Raw genomic sequence first — 15130 nt, 5'->3', positions numbered from 1 at the left:
CTCGAACCCACTTCTCAGTAGTTTGGCACTCTTCTCCAACCTTTGTGCTTCTGAGCATCGTGCGGTCGTTTTCTTTCCCTGCTTCATCCAGTAGTTTCTTCCTCCTCCCGGGGGATCTGCGTGGTGGTGGCCGTGCCGGCCGTCGGTGCCGTGAGGAGCACAGCAAAGTGTCCCGTGTGCTACTTCAGCCTCGGTTGGGGGGACGGCAGCCACTGGCAGCCACGGCCAGCCACGGCCAATGTGGCTTTTATCTCTTGGCAAAGTCAGGCAGCCGAGTGTGGCCGGGGGGGATGCTATTTTGGGCGTCTTAGGTCAGATTCCTTAGAAGCAGGAGCTGAGACAAGGATTCATGTGCAAGGGATTTATTGAGAATATGTTCCCAGAAGAATGGGATAAAAGGATCCCAGGGGAGCAGGGGAGGGGAGCAGGACAGGGAAGAGAAAGAAGGCAAGCAATGTGTGACCTCAGGCAAATCCCAGCCTCCTCCTGATCTGCCTGATGGGGGAAGGAGGCTCTGGAGTGGAAACCACACCTCAGAGCCTTTCCCAACTGGTGGCAAAAGGCTTGGGCCTTTGTATTCCTTTCCAGTTGGTCGCTGGCTAAGAGCCAGGTAGAAAGGGCATAAACTCCCAGGACCTAGTTCTCTTGCATGTGGCAAAAACAGCCCCAAAAGCCCAATGGCAGAAACTGGGGGGCCAGGAAGGATGGGGGCAGGGCACACGGACAGAGTATGATTAGGGTTCCGGGGCTGTGAGAAGTGCTCAGTGTCTGCTGTCTTGTGCCGAGGGCTCTGTGTCGGCAAGATGGGAGGGGGGGCGGGGGGGGTGGGGGGGCATCCTTGTCCCTCACACATTCTGGTCTACGGCATGCATTAGGCACTCTATGCCCAGTGCCTACAGCCTATACACCTTTTAGGGGCCTCCAAAATATTTGAAACCTGAAAGCAAAAAAAAAAAAAAATCAGTTTAACATATAAAGAAAAAAATTAATTTGAAAATGATTAACCTATTTATTCAACAAATATTTACTAAGCATGTATTAGGTTCCCTTGGGTTCTGGGTGTATTACAGCGACCAAAACACAAAAATACCTGCCCTTGTGATGAAAGGAGAAAGACAGTACATGAGATAAATGTGTCTTATGTTCATAAGTGCCATAGAAGAAATAAGGCAGAGGGGGAGTCGTTGGGTGCATGGTGGCCTGGGGAGAGGCAGGGTAAGTGTACTTGTAAGTCAGGTGGTCAAGGAAGGCTTCCCTGAGAAGGTGACATTTGAACAAAGGCCTGAAGCAGGTGCGGGGATTTGCCATAAAGTGTTACGGGGTAGGGTATTCACATGAAAGGGACAGTAAGTGCAAAGATCCTGAGGCAAGGGGATGTCTGATGTGATGAGAAACAAGGAGTCCAGAGAGTCTGAGAGTGTGTGTGTGTGTGTGTGTGTGTGTGTGTGTATGTGTGTGTGTGTGTGTGTGTGTGTTGGGGGGGGGGGCGGGTATTAAGAGGAAATGAGGTCAGAGAGGAGCCGGAGCCAGGTAGTTTAGGGCTGGTAGATAGTAGGAAGGATGCTGGCTTTAATTTAACAATCATAAAAATCTTCATTACAAAAATGTATAATTTGATTCTCTCACTTTACTACAACCCCTGCTATCAGCCAGGGTATAAGATAAGCCTACGTAATAGAGAGACCCCCAATATAAAACAAAACCATGGTAGTTTACTTGTCTCCTGTCCAATAGTGTGAAGGTGGGTAGGTGGTCCACGGACAGAGGCAAATCTGTTCCATGATGCCACCCAGGGGCCCGGGTTCCTTCCTTGCTTTACCAGCCTTTGAAGTCTTGTCCTTGTTGACCTTGACCAAGCAGTTCCAAGTTACTACAAGAAGGAATGAGGATAAAAGAAATGAACTCATTTCTGTTGTAAGGAATGTGATCTGGAAGTCACCCACGTAATGCCTACTCATACCCAACTGGCCGGACTTAAAGACACGGCCACGTTTAGAGATACAGGAAAGCCTTCAGCTAAATGAAGAAATAGAGAATGGATCCCGGGGGCGATTAGCATTTCCTGCCATACATAACGATTGCCGGGATCTTGTGGCCACAAGTAAATCAAATGAGTGACTTACAGCGAAACAGGCAACCTTACAAAGATTCTTTCCACTTATTTTTAACAAAACAAATGATATTTAATGTAGAGTAGAAGTGGGGCCACTTATTGTCACAATTCCTGGGAGCTCCATTCACAACTGGTGTTGTGCAATATGGCAGCCCGGGGAATGTGTGTGCATTTTAATACAGTTGATATAACACGGCAGGGTGAACCCCCATGATGAGTGCCCAGGGTTATGAAAGTCTTAAAACAGCCCCGCTCGCTTTGGTCACGCAGCATTGCAAGTCGACAAGTCGAATGTCAGCGCGCCCCAGCAAAAGTGGTATTTGCAAACTGAACTCTTGGGGAGTGGACTGATAAATCCACAAACCAATTTATTCATTTAGAGCAGGCCCATACAGCTGGGACAATAATTCAACCAGTCTCTTTCCCGGTATTGACTTACCTGAGAAACCAAATTAATTATCAGAAGGTTGCTCTGCTAAGTACGGAATTAGAAAGAAAGGAAATTGGATGGTCTTAAGGGATTGCACTTACAGGCTTGGATAAGTCCTGGTAAATTGCTCTTAAAGAAAAAGGCATGTACTGCTCTCTCAGAGCCTGGCTCAGCCCTCAGCCCCTTCTCCTTGAACTCTGATGTTGACCCAAGTGTGCCATCCCAGGCTTTCAGTTTATACTTGTCATTATTCTATTACTCGATTTTTAAAAAATCTAAATTGTCCTTTACATCAGTGCAGTTTTAAATGTGCTGTGTTCTGGCTTTGTGGGGGAAGATATCTTACTTTCGTGGATAAATGGTAATCTTTCGTCCAAGCTAATTTCCTCTCTTTGATCTTTCTTTTTATTCTTTGGTCTGACTTTACATTCCTTTCCCTTTTGCCCTCATTACTGTAGCATATCTGTCTCAAAGAGCTGGAAATAATATGCAGATGAAATCATACCCTCTTTTCACCCTAGTGGCTGGGAGCCCATGCTTCAGCCGAATTTTTGCCCCTTCCTCTCAGTGGCTGATGGTCAGAAGCAAGCCTCACTTTGCCTCAGTTTTCTTCTCTGCCAAATGGGGATAATAACATCCATGTCCCAGAGTTCTTGCAATGATTGAGTGGGGGGGGGGGTAGGTGGGTGGGTGGGGGGGCAGGTTAGAGGAGCAGTTCTCAAAGTGTGATTTGATCCCAGAGACTAGGATCCACAAAGGCGAAAGTATTTTTGAAATGATGCCAAAGAGGCTGCCTTTCTCACTGAGCTGGGCTGATGGTTCAAGAGCAGTGATGGGTAGATCTTCCGGAGGCTCAGTGTGACTCAAGGTGGTGGTATATCTGGACCAGGAGCCATAGCCTGGTCTTCACCAGAATGTACTTGCAGGGAAAAAAATGGATGCCAGTTTCACTTAAGAGCGCCCTTGAAGGGGCGCCTGGGGGGCTCCGTCGGTGGAGCGTCCGACTTGGGCTCAGATCACGATCTCGCGGTCCGTGAGTTTGAGCCCCGCGTCGGGCTCTGGGCTGACAGCTTGGAGCCTGGAATCTGCTTCGGATTCTGGGTCTCCCTCTCTCTGCCCCTGCCCCGCTTGTGCTCTGTCTCTCTCTGTCTCTCAAAAATCAATCAGTCAATCAATAGCGCCCTTGAGGTAGTAACATGTCTTAATTTTATTAAATCTTGACATTTTTAATATTCTGTCTGATGAAATGGAAGGTATATACAAAGAATTGCTGCTGTGTAAGAATTAGGATGGTATCTTTAAGAGAAAACCCTTGTTTGATTGAGGTGGGAGATGAAGTCACCATTGTTTCCAGGAAACACCATATTTACCTGGAAGAATGAACGACAATTCATGGTGACTCAGACCTCAGGATCTGGCAGATTTTTTTTTTTTTTTTCTAATGAACAAAAGGAACCGTCCTTGCAAGGACAGCAACTAGTGATATTTGCGGCCAAGGATAACATTTTTATTTTTGAGCAAAAATTAGAATTTCGGAAAACTCGAAGCCACCACCCTGAGCTCGACAGCATTCTCATACTTCAGTACTTAAAAACAAAACAAAACATTTATTTATTTATTTTTGAGAGAGAGAAAGAGAGAGCAGACGAGGGGCAGAGAGAGAGAGAGAGGGATACAGAGATCCCTAGCAGGCTTTGTGCTGTCAGTGCACAACCTAGCGACGGGCTCAGACTCACCAACCGTGAGATCATGCCTTTAGCTGAAATTCAAGAGGCAGACGCTTAACCAACTTCTGATGAGATGGTAGGGTAGGAAACGCACCAGTATGTGGAATAACTTTGCAACTTGGTAAGTCCGTGTTTTCCGGGCGACCAGTCTCTGCTATTAGAAAATCAGGCATGTGTAAAAGATCCATTCAAATTGCAAGATAGAGCAAATGGATTTTCCTGTTAATCTGAAACACTTTTTGATTTCACACTGCAATCGACTTTATTACCTGTTGAGTTTTGGTGTAGTATCAGAGGAGAGCATCCATTCTTATCTGAAAATCTTAAAGTAGTCTTCTCTTTTCGAACCACATACTTGTGTCCGACTGGATTTTCCTCGTATACTTATTTCAACCAGAACAAGATAGCACCACAGACTGAGTACGGGGGTGGGGAGGACAATGTAGCCAGAGTCTGAAACCACACTTTAAAAATGCGCCTCTCACTACAAAAATGTTTTCGGAACTATAGTTACATTTTTATAAGCATAGGGTGTTTAACACGTTAACATGGAATGGGTTTGCTATTATTTATTTCTATTATGTATTATTATTAATATATTATGGTTTTAACACGAATTGGTAAATATATATTTGGAAACTTTCCTGGTTTGAACTCCTCTTGTGGCAAATATTGATCGCTCTACGCCATACAGACAAAAGCTCTTTGGGAAGCTAAATAATTTGTGAAAGTGTAAAGGCTTCCTGAGACCTAACATTTGAGAATTTCTGGCTTAGAACACTGCTTCTCACCCAGTAAAAGATACCTTATCCCTAACTCTTTAATTATCTATTCACAGAACTACACTGCTTATTCCTAAATTATGCATAACGATCATCATCATCGTCATCGAATTTTATTGAAGATTTGTTTTGTGCCAGACACTGTGCTGTCTGCTTTGCATATGTTACCTAATATGATTTTGACAAAACATGATGAGATGGGTACAATTCTTAGTTTTATTGTACAGATGAGGAAAATGAGATACAGAGAGGTTAGGTAACTTGGCCAAGGTCACACAGCTAGGCAGTAGCAGAAATCAGACCCCGGCAATCTGATTCCTAATCTGCCTGTCCCAGGCAGTCTGGCCCTAATGACTTTTTTTTTTTTTCCTAATGAGGAGTGTTTATTTTGTTCCTTCATTTAGAACGTCTCCCACTGACTTGAACATATGATCAGAGTTTGCCCTTCCTACCCCACCCCCGGGGGTCTCTCCCCAGTGCTTCCTAGGGACCCACCAAAAATGCCTTTCTGGAGGTCATGGCCAATTCCATCAGCAGCCGCCCCCCACGGTCTTCCCCTTCCCCCCCCCCCCCCTCATTAGCGTCTGCTCATTATACCACCAGTGGAAAGAATGATTCCACTCTGAGGTATGGGTGCCCTTTGTGTATGAACCCCTCCCTTATTACCTCTGTGATGTCACCAAGTGCTGGGTTCTCTCTGGACCAGCTACCTAATTTGTGGGGCTTTTCCTTCAAACAGTAAACATGATTAAAATGTCAAGATTGCAGCAGCAGGGCGTTGATCAAGTGGGGGTGGTCCCAGCGGGCCGGGAGCGGGGGTGCACAGGTCACAGCCATACCAGGGACCTGTGATATTCTGTTAGCATTTTATGGGTAAAGAAATTTAATATAGAAAGAAAATTGATCGTTTTATTTTCTAAAAAGCATGACAAGCATGATATATTCATCAGGACTCATTCACTTACAGGTTATAGAAAAATCAAACTATCTTAAGCAAAAGAGGGACATTTATTGCCTTCTTGAAGCAAACCATGGGCAGGATGGAGCAGCTAGTTTCAGGCATACGTGGATCAAGGGCATTGACTGAGTCTGAAGTTTCACTATTAGTCTTATCCCTGCTTCTCTGACTGGCCTTGGCCTTAGACTTACGCCATCCCTGGACCGACCACTGTGGCCAGGGGATATGATGGGATCATTGGCCCAGACTGTGTTCATTCACGTGTTTAGGAAGGGGAAGGGACTTATGTGACCAAGAGCCATCCCCAGAACAAGTTGGAAGAGTAGGGGAGGAGCCATTGGCCCCAAGAAGGGGTAGCTGTCCTGGGTAGAACCCTTATAACAAAGCCATGGCCCCCCCGCCCCCAGAACTGTCCTTTGCAGAAATGTGAACCTCGATGTTGGCAAAGATTAGTGTTGTGAGAGCAAGGGTAGTGTAGTTTGAGAAGATCTGTTAAGAAAGGGCATCAGGTAAGTGCTGATGTTAATATCCTACAAGATTTGGAAATACAGAAAAAAGGTAAAATCCGTAGAACCCCACCCCCCCCCCACGTCCTTTGAAAAACATATAGACTAAACCAGTGGATCATGTTCATGTTTGTTTTAGGATTTTGGGGATCCTGCCAGTGGTTATCAGTGCCGGGGGGTGGGGGGAGGTGATAAGATAGTTTCTATTTCCAAACTCATAATTGCAGAATGCATGTTACCAAGATAAAGACAAAAACAGACCATGACCTGGGAATTTTATCTGTCAGATCACTATATTGCATGATTCATTTATTGCAAAACACATCTCATAAAGAAAGCAAATATGCAAAGAACATTCACATGAGTTATGAAAATTGGCCCTCCTCCGTGAACTGGTGGCCTGGAAATGATGAACCCAATGAGGAGTTACCAGGCTTCTATTTATGCACATCCTTTGTTTTGCACCAAAGGTAGTGCCTTTGCAGGCAGTCTATGTTTGTTCTCCCAACCTCCAAGTGGAGGGAGCAGAGGAAATGGAGTCTCTGAGGATATGGGGAGGGCCACTTGCTTAAGGGTGGATGGAACCAATGAGAAGTCTGATTTGCTGTGGTTCAACGATTTCTTAAAATTCTTTGCAAGACTGACCTATTTCGAATTCCTTGAGCCTATAGTCTGAAAGGTCATTAATCTGGGCTCGACTCACCATGCCGAGGCTGAAGACTTCGGTTCTTAAATGCCAAAGGTGTGTCGGATTGCCTTTCGAAATGTTGGTATCTCTACTCAGGTGTGCCGTGGATAGTAGACAGCAGTTTCTTTTCTCATGGAAACATTCAGCCAACCAAAGAACCACCTGTGTTGTTTTCCTGGGCCCTTTGGATCTTGGCCATGGATTAAACAGACAAACCAATCTCCCACGCATACTTTCCTTTTGTCAAGTACAGGGACAAACAGGGATGTGTTTGCCAAAAGGTTGGCAGCATTAAATGTACTTCCTGGGAGTAAAGCTGGAGGAAAAAAATGAAAGTGCCGATTTACTCTTGTCCCTCATTTCCACGTCTCCCATTTGCTTTAGCATGAAGCTCCTTGTTGTTACATCCAACGGTCTCTCGGATGCTCTGTTTCCTCCACTAGTCTTACTCCTTGCTTCTCCCTAAACTTAGCTTTGACCTCCAAGAACCTTGGTTCACTCGTGGACCTCTGTCAGTGCCATTCTCTACCTTCTGACCTGGCAAATTCTTACCAGCTTTTCAAGCGTCAATCCAGGGGTTCCTTCCTCAGGAGGCCCTCCCTGACTCCCCAAGTCCAAGGTAGGGACTCCTCCTGGTGTTCCCATAGCAACTGGTGTTTACTCAAGGACACACCTCCTCTGAACTTCATTGCCTGTTGACTTACCTTTCTTCACCTCTTCCTGCCTTTTCTTCCTTTTTCCTCTTTCTCCCTCGCGTCCTTCACCTTCTTCACTTGAATGCATTTTCCTTGTACAAAGTCAAACATCACAGATGCTAGACAACGTGTTGGATCCCTTTCACTGGTCTGTCTAGGTCCACATCCCCATCAGCCTGCTCCGTGTCCTGGGAGGCTGACCATGGGGTCTGCAGCGATGGGCTCTCTGCCTTCCAGTTTCCTGTTGGGCTTGGCCAGTAAGGGCACCAAAGAAGATTGAGGGTGGGAGAGAAAGAGTTTGGGGTATTTCCCCCACCTCCCTCCCCTCTGCATGTCCATGGGATGGTTGTCACTGTAAAACAGGCCACAGGTCCCCTTGGTATTCCTCTCCACGCAGTTACCTTTCTCGGTTCTGGTGGCACTTTCTCTTCTTGTCCCGTCAGGCCTGGGGGTGTTAATGGTTGCCACTGTCACTGTTCTAGATGTACTTATTGCTTCGCCCAGACACTGCCTCAGTCTGTGTAGACAGTCCCTTTATTAAGTGCTTCTTACACCACACAGTTGGGAGCGTGCACCCCTCTCTTGCTGAGACCCTGACTCAGCCTTGCTCCTGGCCCTGGTCCCTGCCACCTTCCCCAGGGGCCACTCCAGTGACCGTGACTACATAACTGTGACTTCCACAGCCCTGAAGCTCTAGGTTCTAGAACAGCGCTGCACACACACAGGAGGGGTTCGGTAAATGTCAGCTAACGGCTGCTGTTGAGTCTTAAGCTCCCAGGAGAAGATGGGTTAACAGTTGCTAATTCCAGGCAAACACTCGTTCCCTCTGCACCTCATAAAGATGAGACAGCATCACAGTTATCAGAGTGGAAAATTCCTTCACCGTTGTGGCAGCAGATAGCCATTATGTGTTCCTGTGGAAGACTCAGGAATGGGCATAGAAACAATCCACTGTATACCATGAAAAAGTGAAAGCATATTCTTTTCCTTGGAAACAAGATCGGCTTCTGGAAGCTTCCACTCCCAACACCCATCCATCTAAACCGTCTCTCCAAGGACGTGAGTAAGATGCAATTTGTTTCATAATAAGCCTCAGGAGCTTACTTTAAAGACATGATTACCCAGAAGGCAATGAGAGCTGTCTACAATGTCTTCTGTTTCAAGAACATTTCTTATCCTAAAAAAAAAAAAAAAAGGGAAAAAAAAAGGATAAGCTCCAAAGCTTCGCTGGAAATTCTGGCTTGTGAATTATACACAAAATAGAAAGTTTGCATATCTGTGATTTATCCTGACTTGGACCTCATTCCCCCAATTAGAGTGCTCAAATACAGAGCATAAGACCCAAATGGAAGCCCACTTACCTGTCAGACCAGAAGTAATGCTGTAAGCTGACAGTCTTTATTCTACTGTGGTTTCATCACAGGGCCTATTTCAAAACCAAGTTGGGACTTTGCAGAACAAGCCACTGTCACGGCTGCCTTTAACGGTGTCCTTATCACGTACTGCGCATGTCTTATCTCACCCCGCCTGAGACCAGCATCACAAGGGGACGTGCTTAGCATCTTATAGATACTTAGAGACAGGAGGAACTTCTCCAGCTGAGTGATGGTGGCCAGGACTTCTTCTGCAGCCCAAGTTCTTTGCTGCTGTGCCTGTTGCCTTCCAAGGCCTCTCCATTTATCTGGGTGGAGGGTGACACGGCCAAGCTCCCGGCTGCCTCTCCACCTTGGTACTCACTTCTACTTTGTACTTATCTCGTCGTGTTGAATTGATTCACCCTCCAAGGTCATTCAGATGAGCATGAGCCATATTTGGCCCACAACCGACTTCCCTTGCAAGCTCCTTAAAACCTGTGAAATTTTAGGGGTGCCTGGGTGGCTCAGTCGGTTAAGCATCCGACTCTTGGTTTTGGCTCAGGTCGTGATCTCAGGGTTTGTGGGGTCCAGTCCTACATCGGGCTCCGTTTGGGATTCTCTCTCTCCCTCTCTCTGTCCGTACTCCCTCCTCCAAATAAATAAACTTTAGAAATTGGGCAATTTTACTGAATCACATTTCAGGGTTACTCATTAACATCTCTGGTTATATGTAACCCCCGGCAGTTTGGGTCATGGTGTGCGTCTTCACAGAAGGGAGGGACTCACTGCCAAACAATCTAATACCTGGATCCTTGTCTTCTGCTCTTTAGACTGGTGGAGGGAACACTCCAGAGAGTAAACACTCCTCCTCCAAGCCCCACGTCTTCACTCTCACCAAGCTTTCCCACATCTGACTCTTCTTTCCCTTTGAAATATCCTTGTTTTACCCATTTGCATCAGCTGGTTTCTTTAGGGCACAGGTGTCCTGACTTAGAAATACAAGGGTTTACTTTACCACCAGGCACCGGTTTGGTGAGGTTCGCCTTATTCCAGAACAGGAGCGCTATTGATGTTTTGACCGTGATAATTTCCTGTGGTGGAGGCTGTCCTGTGCATCGTAGGCTGTTCAGCAGTGTCCCTGTCCTCTACCCACAACCCACCCAGCGTGACAAACGAAAATATCTCCAGACATTGTCAAATGTCCTCTGGGGCCAAAATGGTCCCTATTTGAGAACCACTGGTGTAGTGAATGACCACTGGCACCTGCATCAATACAGGAAGCATGACCATAGCAGCACCTCCCTGCATGACAAGACTGCCAGGAACATGCTCAGTGGGTTCCATGATTCTTCTCCAAGAGCAAGGCATTTCACAGCCCCTGAGGCAAGAATCCCAGTGGGTCTTTTTCCTTTCACCTTTCATGCCTGAAGAAACTCAGAGCCTTGGCACATTCATTTCTACATGGGTGGTGTTTCAAGCTGCAATAAGATCTTGTAGGGGCGATCATATCTCAGTGTATCGCTTCGTTCAATCTTTCCAGTAACCACAGTATAATTATTATGATGGTTCTGTTCCATAGAGAAACTTAGAGAGGAAAGCCACATAAGTCACATAGATAGGAGGCCACGGAGCCAAGTCTTGAGGCTAAGTCTTTTTTTTTTATCTTATTTTATTATTATTTTTTTAATTTTATTTTTTCAATTTACATCCAAATTAGTTAGTATCTAGTGCAACAATGATTTCAGGAGTAGATTCCTTAGTGCCCCTTACATATTTAGTCCATCCGCCCTCCCACAGCCCCTCCAGCAACCCTCTATTTGTTCTCCACGTTTAAGAGTCTCTTATGTTTTGCCTTTCTCCCTGTTTTTATATTCTTTTTGCTTCCCTTCCCTTATGTTCACCTGTTCTGTGTCTTAAAGTCCTCATATGGGTGACGTCATATGATTTTTGTCTTTCTCTGACTAATTTCGCTTAGCATAACGCCCTCGAGTTCCATCCACGTAGTTGCAAATGGCAAGATTTCATTCGGTTTGATGGCTGAGTAATACTCTATTGGATATATATACCACATCTTTATCCATTCATCCATCGGTGCACATTTGGGCTTTTTCCATACTTTGGCTATTGTCGATAGTGCTGCTATAAACATTGGGGTGCATGTATCCCTTCAGAACAGCACACCAGTATCCCTTGGATAAATACGTAGTAGTGAAAATGCTGGGTCATAGGGTAGTTCTGTTTTTAATTTTTTGAGGAACCTCCGTACTGTTTTCCAGAGTGGCTGCACCAGTTTGCACTCCCACCAGCAGTGCAAAAGAGATCCTCTCTCTCCACATCCTCGCCAACATCTGTTGTTGCCTGAGTTGTTAGTGTTAGCCCTTCTGACAGGTGGGAGGTGCTATCTCATGGTGGTTTTGATTTGTATTTCCCTGATGATGAGTGATGTTGAGCATTTTTTCATGTGTCGGTTGGCCATCTGGATGTCTTCTTTGGAGAGATGTCTATTCACGTCTTTTGCCCATTTCTTCACTGGATTATTTGTTTTTTGGGTGTTGAGTTTGATAAGTTCTTTATAGATTTTGGATACTCACCCTTTATCTGATATGTCATTTGCAAGTTTCTTCTCCCATTCTGTCGGTTGCCTTTTAGTTTTGCCGATTGTTTCCTTCGCTGTGCAGAAGCTTTTTATTTTGATGAGGTCCCAAAAGTTCATTTTTGCTTTTGTTTCCCTTGCCTGCAGAGATATGTTGAGTAAGAAGTTGCTGTGGCCGAGGTCAAAGAGGTTTTTGCCTGCTATCTCCTCCAGGATTTTGATGGCTTCCTGTCTTACATTTAGGTCTTTTATCCATTTTGAGTGTATTTTTGTGTCTGGTGTAAGAAAGTGGTCCAGGTTCATTCTTGTGCATGTTGCTGTCCCGTTTTCCCAGCACCACTTGCTGAAGAGACTGTCTTTATTCCATTGGATATTCTTGCCTGCTTTGTCAAAGATGAGTTGGCCATATGATTGTGGGTCCATTTCTGGGTTCTCTATTCTGTTCCGTTGATCTGAGTGTCTGTTTTCGTGCCGGTACCATACTGTCTTGGTGATTACTGCTTTGTAGTACAGCTTGAAGTCCGGAATTGTGATGCCTCTGGCTTTGGTTTTCTTTTTCAAGATTGCTTTGGCTATTTGGGGTCATTTCTGGTTCCATACAAATTTTAGGATTATTTGTTCTAGCTCTGTGAGGAATGCTGGTGTTATTTTGATAGGGATTGCATTGAATATGTAGATTGCTTTGGGTAGTATTGACATTTTAACAATATTTGTTCTTCCTATCCAGGAGCATGGAATCTTTTTCCATTTTTTTTGTGTCTTCTTCAATTTCTTTCATAAGCTTTGTATAGTTTTCAGTGTATAGATTTTCACCTCCTTGGTTAGATTTATTCCTAGGTATTTTATGGTTTTTGGTGCAATTGTAAATGGGATCAATTCCTTGATTTCTCTTTCCGTTGCTTCATTGTTGGTGAATAGGAGTGCAACCGATTTCTGTGCATTGATTTTATATTTTGCCACTTTGCTGAATTCATGGATCAGTTCTAGCAGTTTTTTGGTGGAATCTTTTGGGTTTTCCATATAGAGTATCATGTCATCTGTGAAGAGTGAAAGTTTGACCTCCTCCTGGCCGATTTGGATGCCTTTTATTTCTTTGTGTTGTCTGATTGCCGAGGCTAAGACTTCCAATGCTATGTTGAATAACAGTGGCGAGAGTGGACATCCCTGTCTTGTTCCTAACCTTAGGGGGAAAGCTCTGTTTTTCCCTATTGTGGATGATATTAGTGTTGGGTTTTTCATATATGGCTTTTATGAGGTTGAGGTATGATCCTTCTATCCCAACTTTCTTCAGGGTTTTTATCAAGAAAGGATGCTGTATTTTGTTAAGTGCTTTCTCTGCATCTATTGAGAGGATCATATGGTTCTCGTCCTTTCTTTTACTGATGTGATGAATCACATTGATTATTTTGCAAATATTGAACCAGCCCTGCATCCCAGATATAAATCCCACTGGGTTGTGGTGAATAATTTTTTTAAGGTATTGTTGGATCCAGTTGGCAAATATCTTGTGGAGGATTTTTGCATCCAAGTTCATCAGGGAAATTGGTCTCCTTTTCCGTGGGGTCTCTGTCTGGTTTTGGAATCAAGGTAACGCTGGCTTTAAGAAAGATTTTGGAAGTTTTCCTTCCATTTCTATTTTTTAGAATAGCTTCAAGAGAATAGGTATTAATTCTTCCTTAAATGTTTGGTGGCATTCCCCTGGAAAGCCATCTGGCCCTGGACTCTTGTTTTTTGGGAGATTTTTGAATACTAATTCGATTTCTTTACTGGTTATGGGTCTGTCCAAATTTTCTATTTCTTCCTGTCTCAGTTTTGGTAGTGTATATGTTTCTAGGAATTTGTCCATTTCTTCCAGATTGCCCATTTTGTTGACATGTAATTGCTCATAATAGTCTCATTATTGTTTTTATTTCTGCTGTATTGGTTGTGATCTCTCCTGTTTCATTCTTGATTTTATTTATTTGGGTCCTTTCCTTTTTCTTTTTGATCAAACTGGCTAGTGGCTTATCAATTTTGTTAATTCTTTCAAAGAACAAGCTTCTGGTTTCATTGATCTGTTCTACTGTTTTGTTTTGTTTTGTTTGGTTTGGTTTGGTTTTGATAGCATTAATTTCTGCCCTAATCTTTATTATTTCCTGTCTTCTGCTGTTTTGGGGTTTCATTTGCTGTTATTTTTCCAGCTCTTTAAGGTGTTATGTTAGGTTGTATATCTGAGACCTTTCTTCCTTCTTTAGGAAGGCCTGGATTGCTATATACTTTCCTCTTATGACTGCCTTTCCTGCCTCCCAGAGATTTTGGGTTGTGGTGTTATCATTTTCATTGGCTTCCATGAACTTTTTAATTTCCTCTTTAACTTCTTGGTTAGACCATTCATTCTTTAGTAGAATCTCCAAGTATTTGTTACCTTTCCAATTTTTTTCTTGTGGTTGATTTCAAGTTTCATAGCATTGTGGTTGGAAAATATGCATGGTATGATCTTGATCTTTTTGTACTTCTTGAGGGCTGATATGTGTCTCAGAATGTTCCATGTGCACTGGAGGAGAATGTATATTCCGCTGCTTTAGCATGAAATGTTCTGAATATATCTGTTAAGTCCATCTGGCCCAGTGTGTCATTTAAAGCCATTGTTTCATTGTTCATTTTTTGATTAGATGATCTGTCCATTGCTGCAAGTGGGGTGTTGGAAGTCCCCTACTATTATGGTATTATTATCAATGAATTTCTTTATGTTTGTGATTAATTGATTTATATATCTGGGTGTTGTCACATTTGGAGCATAAATGTTTACAATTGTTAGGTCTTCTTGGTGGGTAGACCCCTTGATTATGATATAATGCCCCTCTGCATCTCTTGATACAGTCTTTATGTTAAAGTCTAGATTGTCTGATATAAGTATGGCTACTCTGGCTTTCTTTTGTTGACGATTAGCATAATAGATGGTTCTCCATCCCCTTACTTTCAATCTGAAGGTGTCTTTAGGTCTAAAGTGGGTCTCTTGTAAACAGCATATAGATGGATCTTGTTTTCTTATTCATTCTGTTACTCTATGTCTTGATTGGAGCATTTAGTCCATTGATGTTTAGAGTGAGTACTGAAAGATAGGAAGTTATTGCCATCATGTTGCTTGTAGAGTTGGAGTTTCTGGTGGTGTTCTCTGGTCCTTTCTAGCCTTTGTTGCTTTTGGTCTTTATTGATTTGTTTGTTGTTGTTGTTGTTTTGTTTTTGTTTACGTTTTTTCATTTTTTCCCCCCCTCAGAGAGTCCCCCTTAAAATTTCTTTCAGG

General features: G+C 43.9%; 2 long non-coding RNA genes across 2 annotated transcripts in view; one reads left to right on the top strand and one right to left on the bottom strand.

Moving 5' to 3' along the window:
- The window catches only part of LOC113595736 (uncharacterized), a 410316-nt gene that overhangs the window by 197618 nt on the left and 197568 nt on the right, over window positions 1-15130 (top strand). The gene's annotated exons all lie outside the window — the stretch shown is intronic.
- Window positions 364-9026, bottom strand: LOC128311090 (uncharacterized). Its single transcript, XR_008289042.1, has 3 exons — window positions 6877-9026; window positions 1717-1870; window positions 364-937 (listed from the first exon to the last, which is right to left on the bottom strand). It is a non-coding gene; the product is annotated as an uncharacterized LOC128311090 (long non-coding RNA).

Source organism: Acinonyx jubatus, chromosome A3, assembly GCF_027475565.1.
Source record: "Acinonyx jubatus isolate Ajub_Pintada_27869175 chromosome A3, VMU_Ajub_asm_v1.0, whole genome shotgun sequence".
In the NCBI taxonomy this organism is placed as follows: domain Eukaryota; kingdom Metazoa; phylum Chordata; class Mammalia; order Carnivora; family Felidae; genus Acinonyx; species Acinonyx jubatus.
The sequence above is the reverse complement of the archived record's forward strand: the minus strand, read 5'-3'. Positions and strand labels throughout refer to the sequence as shown.